Source organism: Stegodyphus dumicola, chromosome 5 (genome assembly GCF_044657685.1).
Source record: "Stegodyphus dumicola isolate Sdum_Otavi_A_Nest chromosome 5, ASM4465768v1".
In the NCBI taxonomy this organism is placed as follows: Eukaryota; Metazoa; Arthropoda; class Arachnida; order Araneae; family Eresidae; genus Stegodyphus; species Stegodyphus dumicola.
In genome coordinates, this window is record NC_140772.1 from 43,888,396 (window position 1) to 43,901,457 (window position 13,062).

Sequence of the window (13,062 nt, forward strand, 5' to 3'; positions counted from 1 at the left end):
GAATTCGTTTTTAATTAATGCGTTTTTACAGTAAAGCGCCATCTGTATGTCTTTCCTCTTTTCATCTTTCTTTTAAAAATATATACAAAATTGAAATTACGATATAAGAATATAATGCTATAAGGTACTTCTCCCGCCTTTTTAGTATGCCTTCGTAGTGTAGTGGTCAGCATACTCGGCGCTATTCGAGAGGCCCGTGGTTCGAGTCCGGACGAAGGTGTTGTTCATTTTTCACATCTCCTGTTTCCAACAAATTACTTAATGTCTCTATAGTGGCGCCCGAGCTAAAAGGTGGTGAATGATGATTCTTCACCACCAGGATTTGGCGACTGGGTCTCCTAAAACTCCAGTCGCCTTTCAAAAGGGGGAGTATATAAGTTATTTCTCTCGTCTTCTTAGCATGCCTTCGTAGTGTACTGGTCAGGACGCTCGGCGCGTATTCGAGAGGTCCGTGGTTCGAGTCCCAGCGAGTCTTTCTAAAGGGGGAGTATATAAGTTATTTCTCCCGCCTTCGTAGTGTACTGGTCAGCACGCTCGGCGCGTATTCGAGAGGTCCGTGGTTCGAGTCCCAGCGAAGTAGTTATTCATTTTTTCCATCTCCTGCTTCCAAAAAAATCCTAATGTCTCTACAATACGAGTATTTTAACTTTAAAATTTTATGTTATTACTACAATATTATTACACCATTTCTAAAGGCTAATTATAAATGATTAATCATATTTTAAAGCACTGCTTGTCCAAAAAATAATACACATAGTATAATGAATGATACACTAAAATAAACGTTAAGTATTCAAGTTTACATGGTAGTTTCAAAATTCACATGGCTAAAAACAGCAGAGACTTTTCCCATTTCTAGATTATGTAATTTGCTGAACATGATTAAACCCTGTTCGTATGGCCTCCACGATATCCAGACCTCACAGTTTCAGGTTTCTTTCTTTGCTGTAGTGATGAAAACTTATGGTAAATTCACATGCTCTTATTTAACAAAGCATTTATAGCCATTTAAAGCCCGTTTTCTCGAAAAGACAGATCTCCGAACAAACATCTCTCGATTTTTGTGACGCCTACGCCAGTATGTCTATACAGGGAAAACTCGACCGGAACGTGAAAGTTCTGTCTACGGCATCCGCTGGGAATGGTGATCATTGAGCATGATGGGATAGAGACACACCTGTCGACAGCCAATGAAATTCCCGTAATGAATTCACGTGTTCGAAGAGCAATGGCGAATACTCTCAGCGTTTAGCTTACTGAATAACATATGCCGTGAATCGTATGAAGTTTTTGTTATTATTCCAACAAACTGAATTTACGATGCGCTTATTCTTTTGGACCATAATTTCCAAGTGATATCTTTATAAATAGAATTCCCCTCTTGATACAGCCCACCAGCGCCGAGCGGGTAAAGTCGCTGAACACTGGTAGTTCGGTCTGAGGTTCGAATCCCGCGAACGGGCTGACTGCATGGGTGTTTTCGTGGTTTTCCCCATGTGTAACGTGTATACGAGGCAGTTTGCCTTAGAAAGTCCTCCACGAAGGCATCCCTCCCCTTAGGCAGATAGCCCTAGTGTGCTTTGCCGTAATTAAATACACCAAACACCAAATACACCTCTTAATACAAGTGATTTGCTATTGTAAGTTATAGAGCAATGTATTTTTTACCTCATTTGTTTAGCATTAACTAAATCTGATATAGTATTTTTTCCTATTTAAGGGGATTACTATATTCTTGTATTCCGAGATGTGTAACAAAACAAAGAGAGCTTAATTTATCCTCTGTTTGCATTAGATTACATCTCCCGATTTTTTATTTCTTAATGATTTTTCAACTTTCGAAGCAGGTCTAATTAACTCGGCGCATTTATCGAGTGTTAATTTTTCCGTAAACCATTAGATTGTGAGTTCGAATTCAGCTGAATTACTTTCTCATTTTCCCACTGTAAATAAATATTTTATTGTTTCTGTAATTCAGTCATTAACAGTTTTGCTAATATAAAAAAATATTGAAACTTTTGCATGTAACATACAATAATGCATTTTATTAATATACATAAAATGCTATTAGTATTACCAGTGATGTTTGTTATAATTTATGCTATATCTGAAGTACTCGATCTATTTTCTTCTTTTATGTAAATGAGTGATATTATATATATATATGTCATATTGTGGCAGTCAGGCACATGAATGAAACTTGGCATCTAATGATGACAAAGAAGAAGTTAGCTGCTTTAATTCCACATCTTTATTCAGTTCAAATGGCAAATCATTATTCTTTTAGATTCTCCAAGATTACATATGCGATAGTAATTTAAACTATAAATTTACTGCGTCATATTGTTCAAACAAAGGAAGACAGATAAGAAGAGCGGCAATGTAAGAGATAAGAAGAGCGGCAGCAAAGGTCTTATAACAGTTGAGGAAGAAAAGCGGTCTGATGAAAAAATGGCGCGAACCCTACATTTATAGTAGCGGTTACATAGCATGCCAGAATGTTCTCGAAAGTACTGATCTAAGGGGAAAATCCTGAAATTGCGGAAAGTTAATTAGAGGTTGCTTGTTCGCGTAGAGCAAAGCCATAGTATTTTTTTATATTTTACAGATATATATAAATATATATATCTTCGTTGGATTATCATCTCGACTTTTTAAATATACACACATATATATATAATACAAAACAATTAATTTTGAAAACACAATATAAACACACACTAGTAATTTCGCGGATTAACCTGCAGAATATATATATATATGTCATAATAAAAGCAAAGGAAATGACGGAACACTGTAGATGCGTGCTTAGATCCATATTGAAGAAGAATTTTGATTGCGTAGTATTTAAAGAACTTGGCAGTTTTAATTCCATTTTTATTTCCAATTGATATTTGTGGCCACAATCACTTTCAAAATATCGGTCAAAATTTTATGACAATAATTTTTTGTTTTGTATTTTCAAAGTTATATCTTTCACATTTTGCTGCTCTAATGCTTGTTCTTCCACCCTACTCACCCAACTTTTCTTTTGAAGGGGGGATATGTAAGATATAACAAAATATGATAGCTGTTTCAAAAAAATAATTGACGACCTCAAAATTAACATTCTAAATTTGGTAATCTGCCCCTAAATTCATCTCTTCTCACAGGTTCCAGACTTTTCTATCTTATGTAACGTTTTAATGCAGATGCCTCTCGTCCAATCAAATTAATTCTAAACCAAAACTGTGAACTGAAACTTCAGCCTTCTTGCTATGAAAATACTATAACCTTCCCCTTTTTTGCGTTCGCTCTACTGCTGGTAAGACGCCCTTCATCCATGCTGCTGCCGCTTACTCGCTTAAGATGGACGTCGTACTTCAAAATGGGAGTTATTCTATTCAAATATTATTAAGAAGTATCTTCTCTGAAAAAGGATGATTTGATATGCATGGAAAAAATAAAGATTGTGACTTTTCAAGATATGTTGTGCTAAATTACGTCATCGTGCTTTCCACTCTGCCAACTCAAGCCACTACGGTCTTCTCGGTCATCTACACAGTATCGTAAGCTGTTGGGAGGTCCACTGCTTTCATCTACGCATTTGAAATCATTACATATGATATATATATAACATTTCAAAATTAATTGCTTTCTCCCCACGTCATTATTTTATTTTAATTTATAACTATTTCTTTTTCGTACTTTGCATTTTTGCTTTTTTATTAGCGTTTCTAATAACTGTTGCTTTCTATTTGCTATTAAACCTTCTGTTTTATTATAACTGTTATTGTTATTATTATTACTACAACTTATTTAAAAAATCATACCCTGAAAATTATAAGTATTGAGAACTTTGCAAATTATTGTGTTCGTTGCGATATCTTGCCAGATACACATCACGTCTTCTGTTGATTTTTCCGATAATAATCCTATGTGCTGTATCTGACTTCGAATCTAAAATTTTCTGAAGAACACAAAAACCTTGTCTAAAACTTAAAGGTTTATTTAACTGGAACTTCAACACTGATGAAAACTTAACATCACAAACAAAAACTTAACATCTTGGGTGGAAAAACTTCAAAGTGCTTTAAAGTAACAGCTATGCCGGCACGGTGAAGAACACTTTCCCCTAAAAAACAGAATCCATCTAGCCCTTTCGGCGTATATCTCCATTTCGCTGAATTCAGACATCCGCTCCTACGTGTTTTGGACTTACACGGTCACGGCTGGAACTGGAATAGGACTGGATCAGGACCGGAACTGGACTGGAACAAGACGGGAACCGGAACAGGGCGGGAACCGGAATCTCTCATCCCCTGGCTTCTCCCCGGGCAGGTCTATTCTGGCTCAAACTAAAAGGAACTGCGGTGCCACTGAGGAAAGCACCTCCTTTTATTGCCGGCGGTTGCCGTTACCACAGGCGACTATGCAAATATTTAACATCCTTCCACCTAAGGGAAAAAAAAAAAAAAAAAAGGGAACTTTCACATCAAAGTAAAACAATGCCAAAGAGCCTTAATACGCCAGTCTGTCCGGCGGAGTTACAGTTCTACCAGATCGTGTTACAGGCCTGACAGATTTATCATCTATGTTGAGTTTAAGTTCAGACAACGAATCTTGTTTTTCATTCTGCAGCTTCACGGGTACATCATTTTGCGCTACCTCTAAAGGATACAGATTTCGAACTGCTCTAAGCAAAATTCCATTTCGGGTCTTTACTCTTGCAAGTCGATTTATTCCATCAGGTCCTGGAAGTAGTTCTATGACACGACCAAGTTGCCAAAAAAGTCTTTTGTCACTACTACCGATCAAAACAATATCATCTAATTTAATAGTAACTTTCCTTTCAGCTCTTTTATGCGAAACCTTGAGAATTCCCAAATATTCTTTACGAAATCTATTTTTAAATGCTTCTCGTACAGTTTGAATATACTGAAATCTTTTTTGTAAATTACTTGATTTAATACCGTATTTTATATCCCGAAAACTACTAGTTCTAATTCTTAAAATTCCCGCATCAAAAAATGGACTAAGAGTTCGTAAGCGTGCGTCTTGTATATCCTGAAACGATTCCGATTGAATCAAGCGAATAACAACCTTTTCTGCAAAATCAATTTCATCAACAGTGAGTTCACCTTTCCTTTTTTTCTTATTTCTGCAATTAAAGAAAAATCGTTGAATCCAACCAACAACTCTAACTGTTTTTCGATAGCTAGAAAATCGCTCACTCAAACTAAACCTTTCAGTAGACACTAGAGATGAAACCACTGCCTTTTTTTTCTCGCTGGCTATTTCCGCTTCATCAGTTAAAAATTCGGCACTCGGCCAATTTTCTTGCGATTTTAAAAGCCAGCTCGGACCCTCCCACCATTTTGACCGGGAGAGTTGGCGAACTGAACACCCTCTACTTGGAAGATCTGCAGAGGTTAAGGTGACCAGGTATATGCCTCCAATCCTCCACACGTGTCAAAAGCCTTATTTCCTGTACTCTATTTTCTACAAATGTCCCCCATTGTTCTTCCCTTTTTATCCATGCAAGGACAGTAGTTGAATCTGTCCAGAAAAATATACTTCTGGTCTCAAAGTCTTTTAGAACGTCTGCAGCAAGACGAGATGCAATAGTTGCTGCTAACAATTCTAATCTTACAATGGTAGTTTCCTTTTTACCACAAGGGGAAACTCTAGACCTAGCCTGAAGCAACTGTACTTTAACTGATTCAGGTTCTTCTACACGAATAAAAACTACTGCCGCATACGCTGCTTGACTGGCGTCACAGAAAACATGGATTGAACACTGTTTTGGCTGATATCGTATCCACCTTGGAATTTTAATGTTTTTCAAAAGAGAAATGTCTTTTACCCATTTCAAAAATTTACTTTTAATTTCGGTGTTAACTTCTTCGTCCCATTTTACTTTTGTTTCCCATGTACGCTGTAATAACATCTTAGGTAATATAAGGACTGGACATGTTATACCGATGGGATCAAATACTTCATGGGCTATTGCCAAAATACTTCTTTTCGTAACTTTCTCGAAACAAAGATTTTGTAAATTAGCAACATTTATTTGAAGAGTATCGCCTTGTCTTTCCCATAACAAACCTAATACATTCACAATAGTTTCTGTTTCTAAACTACAGTCGGTATATTCCCAACCCCGCAATTCAAATTTTCGTTCTGCCATAACATCTGAAGCTACTTTCATGAAGCGCTGTAATTCATCTTCACTTCCGACACTTGTTACATAGTTATCAACATAGAAACTATTCATTAATTTAACAATAATGTTGGAAGAATATTTTACATCTGCATCATTCTTCTCCAAAATTGAATTTAAGTGATATTGAATAACAGCTCCAAGTAAAAATGGACTACTGGTTACACCAAATACGACTCGACAATGACGAAAATGCTTCAAGCCATCTTCACCCTTTATCCAAAGAAATCGGAGGAAGTTTCTATCACTAAAATTCAGGCCAATTTGTAGAAAGGCCTTACGAATATCAAAAATCACCCCTATTTTTTCTTGACGAAATCTATTTAAGATTGTAGGAATAAATGAAATAAGGTTTAATCCCTTTTCAAGACAATCGTTGAGACTCGGAAAACCCTTTGCTTTAGACGAAGCGTCAAATACTGGCCGTAACTTCGTAGTACTATGTTCCTTAACAACATGTCTATGTGGCAAATAATGATGGGGTAAATCTAATTCATTTACGGGTACTTCCTCTATTATGCCCTCTTTGAGCCATTCTTGGAATATATTTTCATACTCTTGGCGAAGATTATCTATTTCAAGTTGCCTAATCGTACCGTGCAACCTTTTAAGCGATAACTCAAAATTATCCGACAGGGGAGGGTGCCCTTCCAACCAAGGCAAAGACACTACAAAGCGGTCATCTTCTATTTTTACAGTATCAAGAAAATGTTGCCTGGTAGCCTCATACAATTCCAATTTAGTCTTTTGTTCGGATGGGTCCGTAATACCAAGCGAGTCGAGGGCCCATAAATCAGAAATACGAGCCTCATTATTCAACATTGATGTAACTAAGAATGTTGAACCTTCACTATTCAACTCCCCGGTTTTTCCCATAACCGTCCATCCTAACTTTGTCTCAATAGCCACAAGACCGTTTGAAATTTGTTTACGATTCCCCGTTAATAATCGTCCTGCAACATCGGCTCCTATTAAAATTTCTATGGGTCCTTCTAAACGATCTGTTAAACTTATTCCACAGTCAGCAAGCTCTTTAAGCCATATTCCTTGTCCAATAGAAGGTATACTATTACAAATAACAGGCTGACTTAACGCATCAAAATTACAACTGTACGAGCCAGACATATTAGATAGATGAATTTTGTAAACTTTATGTTCACACAAACTGGTCGTTGTACCGCCAAATAATGCGTGGCTAAGGTATTCCTTTACCATATACCTATAACCCATATCTTGAGCTGCGCTTTGTAGAATATACGACCTTTGAGAACCAGTATCAATTATAGCTCGAACCGAACGAGATTTTTTATCCCCTTTAATTATTACTCTTATTGTTTGCAGCAAAATTTAGGAGACCTTGAAGAAATGTTGGCGAGTGTTTCAGCCTGATTTGGAGGCTGTTCCGTTGCCCTTGTCTCACTCTTTTGTGAATGGCCCTTACATAGAAAAATATGATGCCTTTTGCCGCATGTAAAACAAACTGTTTTTAATCTACACCTCCTGACAGAATGTCCAGATTTCAGACACAGATAACAAGAGCGTGTTCTTTGGACCAAAACTTCTCTTTCTGACAACGATAAGTTACGCGCCTGAAAACATTCCGCAGAACCATGATTTATACTGGAACAAAATATGCAGCATTTTCTAGCTTCATTAGAAGAAGTAAACAGTTCAGCTGCCGTAGGTTTTAAGCGAGGTTCTCTTATCTTTAAACCAGAATTCCCTTTCTTATTACCGTGAGCCAATCGATCGAAAACATTGAAAGATTTAGCTGCTAAAGAAATTCTTTCCTCACTTTCAACTTCACCGCGCAAGAAACATAAAAGGTGCTCAAGGTCAGATTCCCTTTCTCTTAACTCGGCGTTTTCGCCGGTTAAACTTTCTGATCCTTTACGCAAAAACCTAAGTCTCTCCCACGTTTTTAAGACTTCATTCGGCAATGCTGATTCTACCAATGGATATAATATCGCGCAATATTTGCCTCTATTTATTCCCAATATCTCCAAGGCTCTTAGATTAGATTCCAGTTCATCGTATAGTTTCCGCAAAGAGTGTGTACCTTGTTTTTGAATAACAAGGGTTAGCAAATCACGAATATAAATCTCCGTTAGTAATTCTTTGTTACCAAAATGCGTCTGCAATGCTTTCATTGCGCTCTTGTAACTATCGCCAGTTGGCGGAAAGCTTTTAACTATTTCCTCTGCAGGAAAATTCTTCTCCATAGCCTGTGCTAAATAAGCAAATTTATCATTATTATCTAATGTAGGATCTTTATCAATCTTTTGGAATTGCCCCCAAAATCCTAGCCATTTCTTCACGTTGCCGTCAAAGATAGGCAATTTAATCTTCGGATAATGTAACATTTTATTCTGAATAAAGGACGGCTCAATTAAAGTTACATTCGGGGTTCCAGAAGTAAGATCTTTTACTTTGCTTTCCAGAAGTCTCCACCTATCAAAATATAATTCAGATCCATCTATTTCCTTAATAAGTAAAGTCTCGTCTGTAATTTCTTTAAACATTAATTCTCGTATTTTCATTTCAGTATCAAACAAAACTTTAGCTTTCTCGGAAATAACTTTTATTTTAATTAATTTTTCTTCCTGATTAAATTTAGTTTCTTCATTGTCAAATTCATTACACGCTTTACTGAATAGTCTTCTATATTGAGTTCTTGCTAATTTTAAAGCTTCCATGATTCAAAAATAAAAAAGTCGCTTACCTTGCAGACAATATCCTGTCGCTTGATGCCAAATGTTGATTTTTCCGATAATAATCCTATGTGCTGTATCTGACTTCGAATCTAAAATTTTCTGAAGAACACAAAAACCTTGTCTAAAACTTAAAGGTTTATTTAACTGGAACTTCAACACTGATGAAAACTTAACATCACAAACAAAAACTTAACATCTTGGGTGGAAAAACTTCAAAGTGCTTTAAAGTAACAGCTATGCCGGCACGGTGAAGAACACTTTCCCCTAAAAGACAGAATCCATCTAGCCCTTTCGGCGTATATCTCCATTTCGCTGAATTCAGACATCCGCTCCTACGTGTTTTGGACTTACACGGCCACGGCTGGAACTGGAATAGGACTGGATCAGGACCGGAACTGGACTGGAACAAGACGGAAACCGGAACAGGGCGGGAACCGGAATCTCTCATCCCCTGGCTTCTCCCCGGGCAGGTCTATTCTGGCTCAAACTAAAAGGAACTGCGGTGCCACTAAGGAAAGCACCTCCTTTTATTGCCGGCGGTTGCCGTTACCACAGGCGACTATGCAAATATTTAACATCTTCTATTTTGACTCTTAGTAGCTCAGAACAACTTAGATACAAAATCTTCCTGTGTAGAAAAAAAAAATTGTCTGGCGACATGTCTGTATTTTTGACATGTCCAATATATTTCTTTCTCATTATATAAAAAAATTAGATATATCAATAAACTTATATATTTAAAAAAATATATAAATAAAATCGAAATACTTAAGTTGTGGCTAAAATTTTAATCAAATAGCGAAAAACATCAAAATAATAACAAATTTTAAATTTCCTAAATTCGCTATGCAAGTAGATCAGTAAGGCATACGAAGACACGTAAGTCTATAACTATTATAATATACACACAAGTTTACCTCACATATGAGATGTTCAGCAAAATCGTCTGGAATAGTTTATACCAGATGCTGAAAAGGCACTGGAAAGACTAAAAGAAAAATTCGAAAAAGCCAGACTGAATAAATGAATTCACTTTAAAAAGTTTTCGATAAGCATTTCTCGAAAATTCACAATTCCGCCCAAGCAGCGGAATTATAAATTTTTGAAGGACTGGTTTAACTATATAGCCTTTTTCAAATTATTCTTTACCGCAGTTTAATTATGGTTTTTTTTCAATGATATGCTGCTTTCCCTTCCTTCTTGGATCGGTAATAATGCTCTTGACTAAATTTCCGATATTCTATCTCAAAACTATTTACACAGTTGACTTTTTACTGCACATTTACGCACCAGATTGATCCCTTTTGAAAAAATGCACAAAGTAGTATCATTAAATACTTTATTACGGATAGTGGCATTTATACGAGGTGTTCCATCAAGACCACTTAAATTCTACCCACAAAAATTCATAACACGGAATACATAAAAAATGCCCAAAGAATGGTACCTGTACGACCTATAGTTTTCGAGACAAATGCAAAAGGAGTGAATGACGTCGTATCCGGTACAAGAAAAGCAGCTTTACTGGAAACATGATCATTCGTATTTTCATTAAGTTTGCACAGAAAGACGTTCAAATTGTCTACCGCGCATATCGCGGCATGCATGCGCGGCGTTGTAGAATGGCTGGCTCCACACGTTGCAGCAGGGTGGAGCCCACCAAAGTAACATGCACATGAAGACGAGTAACTAAACCACTTTCTGTAACAACTAGGTCTCTATAGACCAATTCCTTCATATGATCCCATTTGAAAAATTCCAGAAGTGTCATGGCGGCCAATACAACCGGGATTATATCCAACCCAGAGGCTTGGGCATCCTATATCTAGACGGTCACTTGTAGGAGTTCTGAAATCCTGAGCTACATTGTGCTAGAACCATAGGCGATGCGACAGAGACGACGTTATATTTTCTTTCACATTTACCTCGAAAACAATGAGTTGTACAGGTACAAACCTTAGAGCATTTTTATGTACTCCAAGAGAGGAATCTATCTATGCAAAGTTTGGACTTCTTTGATGGGACACCCTGCATTTGCCTTTATTTCCGATATAAATATTGCTTGGTTAAGAACTTCAAATTCGCATTGAATAGCAAAATAGCAAACTCACGGTCAAATACAAAATATACAAAAAATTACAAAAAGTACTTAATTACAAAAGGTCAAATATTACAAAGGTATTACAAAAGGTCAAATACAAAAAGTACTTAACCCCAAGTTGAATAATAAATGTGAAAAAATGATTTAGCCACATTTCTAATGAATCTGAAATACAACTCATGTTTTCTACAAAATCCTACTTAAAACCAGGGAAAATCACCTGTGCTTTCGCTAAGACTGAAACCACGTATCTTCTGTTTGCTAGTTGGACATGCTGATGTGTTTATACTATGACAGCAAGCAAGGGCGCAAGCGATAATTACTTACGTCCACCCTGAAGTCGACAGTATTCATGTGATGATGAGTTAGCATCTATGAAATTTTAGTTCAGGCACCCCTACTGTAATATTTTATCATATTTTTTCGAAACAAGAAAGCATGAAAAGATCAACTGTGTCCTCGCCCTAATTCGAAACCCTAATGTCCGAATCGTTAGCTGGACATGATAACTAGGGCGCGAGCCCAATGGGAATATGAAAACTCTTTGTATGGTCATCTGAGTTACTCTGTAAGCATACAAGTTCGGTATTAGTTTAAGCACTCAGTGACAAGACTGCAACATGATTACAACGATAAACACAAATTTAGATTGTGAAACAAAACATTCGCAAAGCTACGCAGTAGGTCTGTGAAACATTCAAGAAGATTATATCGCAATTAAACGACAGCAATTCCTCCAATAGCTCAGTTCTAAAAATTATGGGAATTAAAACTAGGGGCGTTATTTGAAAGGTCTCCGAGTATCAGGATTCAAGCAATTCATAAATCTAAAGGAACACAAAACTTACACTTCCATAATAAAATCTAAATGAATTAGGCATTTTTATTGGACTATTGAGTTTTCTTTTTATAAAGGAATGATTTAGAAGTGCTAAGTGCAAGCGCATTGGAACTTCGACAGTTACTCAGCCTAAATAGTTTTAAATTAAACTAAATGAATACATCTTATATTGCTCCCATTACATTATTAAGAAAAAATAATTGAATTTTTCATTTAACATGAGTGACAGAATTATTGGTGTATAAAAAGGAATAACGAAATATAAATTTTAACTGAAGATCTTAACAATAATGCTACAGCTAGAGTAGTAATTAACATTTATTGCTCCATTACTCCCGCCCTCCGCTTTTTTTAAAGTGGTGCATTTTAAATAATAGCTCAAATTAAAAAAGTTTTTTATTTTCGTATGTTTCATAGATATATGAAACACACGAAATCATTCAAATTTAATTAGTATTCAAATTTAAAGTCTTTTATATCTAATATATACGCATTATTTCTATGCTTAATATGTTACTGTTATCACATCATTTAATAAGTGTTAACAAGGAAGTAGTTCTACTGATTTCACTTCACTTACGCTATGTGTAAATTTAACTTTCTTGAGTCACGTAACTTAACCACACTTCAATTATTCTTTGTTAATTTTCCCCCCTGGGAATTTTCGTGCTTTTCCCCATGGGTAACGTGTATAAGAGTCAGTTCTTAGAAGCCCTTCATGAAGGCATCTGTCCCTTTAAGTAGACTGCCTCGATTACTTTAATCATAATTAAATAAATCAAACGAAACCTCAACGGCTGAGAACACCTGAGCTAGATCAGCACCACTTAAATAATATCAGCATACATCAGGGGTTCTTTCTTAAACTTAACTCTGTCGACAAATTATAAACTGTCATGAAATTCGGAGTAGCAGAAACAGAATTTGTGAAATACAGGGTGTTTATAAAGTCCCGGACCCATTTTGATGTTTAATAACTCATAAAATAATAAAGATAGATTAAAATTAATAACATAAATGGTTAGATAGACTCAAAAAGTTTCATGACTCTTGTCAATGAACTTCCACGTGTGCCCCCTTCGTCGCACGGAGAATATCAAGTCGATATTCAATTTCACGCCATGTACCGGCAAGCATGTCGGCATCCACAGAGGTTATTGCGGTTGTAATTCTGGCTTTTAGGTCATCCATGTTCGACACTCTC

At 36.3% G+C, this 13,062-nt stretch overlaps 1 protein-coding gene across 5 annotated transcripts in view; it reads right to left on the reverse strand.

The window, feature by feature from the left end:
• The window catches only part of LOC118187773 (putative polypeptide N-acetylgalactosaminyltransferase 9), a 907,951-nt gene that overhangs the window by 551,857 nt on the left and 343,032 nt on the right, over positions 1-13,062 (reverse strand). The window lies entirely within an intron of this gene.